This window comes from Dipteris shenzhenensis, chromosome 11 (assembly GCF_047967505.1).
Source record: "Dipteris shenzhenensis isolate YYH24624 ecotype China chromosome 11, Dip_SZ_1.0, whole genome shotgun sequence".
Taxonomy (NCBI): Eukaryota; Viridiplantae; Streptophyta; class Polypodiopsida; order Gleicheniales; family Dipteridaceae; genus Dipteris; species Dipteris shenzhenensis.
The window spans coordinates 3,511,692-3,517,943 of NC_141606.1; positions in this window are offsets into that span (position 1 = coordinate 3,511,692).

The following is a 6,252-nucleotide window of genomic DNA, read 5'->3' on the forward strand; positions in this document are numbered from 1 at the left end:
TAGGGTGGATGGATCTCGGATGGATCAAGCATATTGTGACTCAGCGCATTTCACCCTTTTGGATGGGAAGCCTGTTTTTTTCAAGTACCTATAGTATTTTTGGGAGAAATACCCTTTCTACGATGAGTCGTGTACCGTACTTATTGATGATAGCTTTTACAAGTGTACAAGAAATTTTTCTAGGATATTCAACATACTTCCAAAGATGACAATAGTCCCTGCACACATGTGCTACAATTTTCTAATTAGACACTTGGCACCATGTTTATGGTAGTGGTTACTATCACAGAATCGGCTGCAATTTGCTTTTGGAGACCATTTTGGGGCTTTATCAAACCAAGAAAGCCTACAAGTCGCATAAAGTTTTGTTGTACATCTAGGATGGGTGCTAGCTGAGATGGCTGATCTTGGTACTAAATGTATTATCATGTATGAATTGTAACTAAATGATGTTATCTATGTACTCTGTGAATCAATCCAAGTCCATTTCAATTTTTGGAAGGCCTGCAAAATGTATTGTAACCACATTAAGTAATATTATATCAACCTTGGACCTTCATGCATTAATGATTGTTCGTTACCAAAGATTCGAATCTCATTTGAATGTCATATTCATGTTTTCATGAATTCACTAGAGCATAATGTTTGTAAGACAGTGGGCTTGTTCAACCTTCATAGATTCCAATTTTGTTTACATAGATTGAGCATAGATTCCAACCCTTGATTCCAAATTTGTTCATTTATGAAATATAGTAGTGTGCATGGGATGTTCTTCAAAAGAGTGCTATCAAGATCTCATAATGAAGCACTACTCAAATCACATAATCGAAGTGTTATCAGCCTTAACAAAGATCATGTTCAACACAATAGAATAGGAGATCTTGCTATCCATTATGACTATGTTTGACATGAAGTCCAAGTAGCCACAAAGCACTTCCAAGAAGTCTCCTAGCAGTTAGAAATCACAACCAAGCATTGTCATAACAATCACAAAGCACTAATCAAGCACTTAGAGTAGTCACAAAGCACTCACATAGCTTTCACTATTATGAGACTGCTTGGGATTCACAAAGCACTACCAAGCATTCACATAATTGTCACAAAGCTCTACCAAGCAAGTCATAAAACAATCATAAAACCCTAACATAACTGTGATAAAGCACTTCTAAGCAGTCACACAAAGCACTTCCAAGCAGTCACAAAGCACTTTCAAGAAGTCTCATAAAGTTCACAAATCACTGCAACAAGCAGTGTCATAATAGTCACAAAGCATTGATCAAGCACTCATAGAGCAATCACAAGGCACACACATAGCTTTCACTATTATGAGATTGCTTGGTTATCACAAAGCACTACCAACAAGCAGTCACAAAGCTCTACCAAGCAGTCATATGACAGTCACAAAGCACTCACATAACAGTCACAAAGCACTTCCAAGAAGTCTCATAACACTCATAGTGCACTACCAAGCACTTTCATAATAGTCACAAAGCATTGATCAAGCACTTCCAAGCAGTCATCACAAAGCACTCACATAGCTTTCTTTTTTTTATAAAATAAATTTCTCATTCATTGTTATGATACTGCATATCCAGAGACAATATATATACCAGCACACAAACCATCCAACACCCTTGTCCAAGATATGGCAACAAAGAAACATTCTTTAAAATGAAAGCAAGGTAGAGAAATAAATATATTAAAGATACTATTATAGACTGCCTCATACACTTCAAGTGGAAGCAAGTACAAGTTCTCTCCCTCAATGGCTTCTAGTAGAAACTTGATTGACCTTAGAAGATGGGAGTATAAGAAGACTTTAGGTTGATCATTAAGAATCTTACAACGGTGGTGACCTTGATGACCATAGAATAAACCCTTCACAACATAAGAGTTTCTTGCTATTATGTTGCCCCAACCATCTTGCATAGCCTTTCGCTCCCCTCTTTAGCTTTGGTACACTTCAAAATGTAGAAGGCGGCACATTCTTCATTGTCTACCTCTACGTTCCTGCAAAATTTCCCCCCATGAAAAGAGCATCACTAATCGCATCATGATGCCCTGCATACATAGGTTCATCAAGGAGCTCAAAATCGCTATCCAAATCACCAACATCATTAGGAACAATGATGTGACATTCCTAGTTGGACACATGATTTTTAATGGTGCACTTTCTCCAAGACTCTTGGATACAAGCATTGCAGTAGCATGACAACATTTGCATTGCTATTTCCTTGCGAGCCCCTTGTGTAGCTCCCCTCATGCAGTGCATGGATTGTGTCTTGGGCACAGGTTGACAATCCCACTATATAGATCTATCAACATCTCCTTCCTTAACCTCCCAAAACATTCATGCTATGTTCCTTTCCTTAGATGCATAGCTAGTTTGAGCCCCATGAGACAAGTTGGTCCTCAAGAAACCCACGACATCAGATGCAGAATTTAAGGTGGCTCCAATTTCCTTAAGCTATTCATGTGTCAATGCTCTCTTCACAACAACCCCAGCTCCATCATGCTCTCCCCTGCCATGCCAAGATCCAAAGAAATTCCATGTTGTGTTGTGCTCCATTATAGTACAGATGTTAATAACTATGAATGGTGTAGCTATATGGATGTGAAAATCATTCTTTGCACTTTTTGCATGACGTGCATCTTTATATTCTCTAAGTGGTTATTGGAATTGAACTAGACAATATGTTTTGGTTGCTCTGCATGGCACATCTTATCTGATTCGGATCCCTAGAGTCTCTAGCTTCCAAGACACTTTGGGTGCTACTGATGCTCTATAAAACACTCGCTCATGCTACTTTATTGTTAAACATTTTCTTTCGTCAAACTATGATGTGTGAAGGACTTTGGATCCTTATGTTCAAGACTAGATACAATGATTGAAAGTTGTCACCTATGGAGACTTCATTTTGTTAAGCCAGTAGTAGCAAGGGGAGTAATACTTGAGATAGTTTGGACCCTTTCTTTTGTTGCTTCCTTTTTGGAGACTTAGTGTCAATTGTAAACTTGTGAGCTATTCAAATCTAGATACAAAACAGAAAGGCTTGCTAGCCTTGAATTGGGAGGCTACACAGTCTGACCAATCCCAATGCCTGGTAAGCACCAACCCTTAACTTGTCAACCACCTATGATGCAGCATAAAACAATGCTGGACAAAGAGGGTGTTGTTTACCTTGTCATCTGAAATAAAGAAGTGAAATGTCTTCTCCACCTCACTTTTGATATGAAGTATGTTATGTGCACAAAAATTGTAACCTGGTTGGAGTGCCAATGCATGGATTGAATCTTGTTTTGCTCCTTGAAAGAGTAGTTTTCTATGAAGTTGACCACCAAAACTACCACATCTTCAGGAAATCTTAGCACACACTCTTTGAACAGTTTAGCCTACCACTTATAGGTGTAATTGTGCTTGATGAATATTTGAGATGCTTATTCTCATTAATCATATAAGATCATTGCAATCCATCTCCTTTCTCACAAGGTCTTTCCTTTTCTTCTTTTTCCCATTCACAGTGGTCCCTGTGTCCACATTCTGAAAGACCTCACCATCACCTTTTTGGAAACTTGATTCATCTCACGAGGGAAACATGACATGTTCTTTGGACCACACTTTTTGCAGTCACCCAATAGACATTGACGATGTTGGAATGTGGCTCCAACAAGTTTGGGGCACACCACAAACTCCCAGAGGGGAGTGACACCCTTGTATGCTTGTCCAAAAGCTCTACAGCCTTTGCTATTTCCACATATCTGATAGTCACAATCACAAGATGCTCCATGAAGACCAAAACTCTGTGTCCTTAGTTGATTGACTACATGCAGTAGTGTGTGTACTTGTCCTTCAGCTTTCATGTGTACTTGTCCTTCAGCTTTCGCACAAAATAGGGCTTCAAGCACTCAAATGAGCATTGTTGAATTTTGATCTCTGGAAAGTTGTCCTTGAATTGCTAGAAGAGATTAACCTATGGTAGCATACAAATCAAGGGATCTCTCAAAAGCAGTAACACAGACTTTTCTACTTTTTAAAAAAAATTCACCGGCACTGTGCTCTCATTACAATATAACAATAGTGCTCTCATCACAAACTCACCCGCTTTACAACAACCAAGGCTGTGACTCCAGACAAGTCCACCATCCCATACGCTTCTTTATGGCCAAAATTGACATATCACTTTGTTCCCCCTTTGTGCATTGTACTGAAAGTAGTCTCAAAGCTGTTACTCAAATTAGTGTCAAAGCAACTGTCTGAAAACACTCTCATAGTAGTTCATGATGTCTCTAACCAGTCAAGAAGCAATTTGAAACAACTCTAAAAGCAATTCATCATGTCATCCCATAGGTTTATTTGTGGCCAAAACAATCATATCACTTTGAGACCCCTTTGTGCATTGTGAGCAGTCTCGAAGTAGTTACTAGAAGTAGTCTCAAAGCAATTACTCAAAGTAGTCTCAAAGCAATTGTCTGAAAACACTCTCATAGCAGTTCATGAGGTCTCCAATTAGTCAAGAAGCAATCTGAAACAACTCTCAAATAGTTCATCATGCCATCCCATAGGTTTTTTTGTGGCCAAAACTATCATATCACTTTGTGCCCCCTTTGTGCATTGTGAGCAGTCTCAAAGCAATTACTGGAAGCAGTCTCAAAGTAGTTTTGTAGTCTCAAAGCAACTGTCCAAAAACACTCTCATAGCAGTTCATGATGTCTCCAATCAGTCAAGAAGAAATCTGAAACAACTCTCAAAGCATTTCATCATGCCATCCCATAGGTTTCTTTATGGCCAAAACTATCATATCACTTTGTACCCCCTTTGTGCATTGTGAGCAGTCTCAAAGCAATTATTGGAAGCAGTCTCAAAGGAGTTACTCAAAAAATAATCAAAGCAGTTACTCAAAGTAATTGTCTAAAAACACTCTCAAAGCAATTCATCATGGCTCCAAACATTCAGAAAACAGTCTCAAAGTAGTTCATTGTCGATCCACAACTAGTCAAAAAGCATTCAGAAAGGAGTCTCAAAGCAGCTCATCATGGCTCCACAACTAGTCAAAAAGTAGTCTTAAATCAATTCATCATGGCTCTAAATAATCAAAAATCTATCTAAAAGCCCTCTCAGTATAGTTCATCATGATGGATCCAATTAGTCTCACAAAGAAGTTTATCATGGCTCTAGCAACAAAGTATTTTCAAAGCAGCCTCAAATAGTCTCACAGAAGTTTATCATGGCTCCAGCCACAAAGCTATCTCAAAGAAATCTCAAACAACCTCAAAGCCCTTTATCATGCCTCCAGCCACAAAGCATTCTGAAAGCACTCTCAAATAGTCCCAAAAGTAGGTTTACTTGGTGCTGGGGGGAGCCTATGTGGCCCCCAACTTGGGGAGTCCACATGACCCCAAGCACTTCCAAAGCAGTCAAAAAATACCAATAATTAGTAGCTTTATTGCATGTGATCTTCATTATGGCCCCTAGTAGCCAACACTATTGTAGATGAAGTGAGAACATTGCATGGCTTCTCCAAAAAACATTCCGTTCAAAATTCTACGATTATAGGACACTTCTTAAAAGTATTTTATTTTCTCATAGGACCATCTCCAAAAACAATTGATTCTACAATAGAGCACAAATTTATGCAATACAACTTTTTAAGATGAACTAGATATATATACTTAGGCTTTTAGACTTGACTACACATGAATATCCTCTTCAAAACACATGCTAGATTATCAATTTTATTTTAAAGGTTGCAAGAAATTTTTTACATCCACAAAGTCATCCTAAGAATTGATCATCACTAATGGTTTAGAAATGTAATTCAAACCAAATGAACATGAAATATATTATTATTTATATTATAACCAAGAAACCAATTGAAGTACATCTGAAATATGTACCAAATGGAAAACCCATATGACAAATAGAAACCAAATCATTTAAATATCTTAAAATATGTCCATATGTCAACATTTATATGATAAACAAAATGTCTAAGTAAACATACATTTTGGCTAGTATTTTAATGGTTAAATGATGCAAAGTGTCATTTTAGGCCATTGATAGTAGATAAAGGGATGGATGTTTCCAAATGAAGTCTTAGCTTATTAGTTCTTGGAGGTAATAAACAAGATTATTTTTAAGAATATTGTGTTTTTTGTCCATATGGGGGGATGGGGTCTAAGCTCTCAAATTATGAGTTGAAGAAGAGTTGGCTATTGTACAAATTATGGGCTCTAAGATTATAAATTATGAGA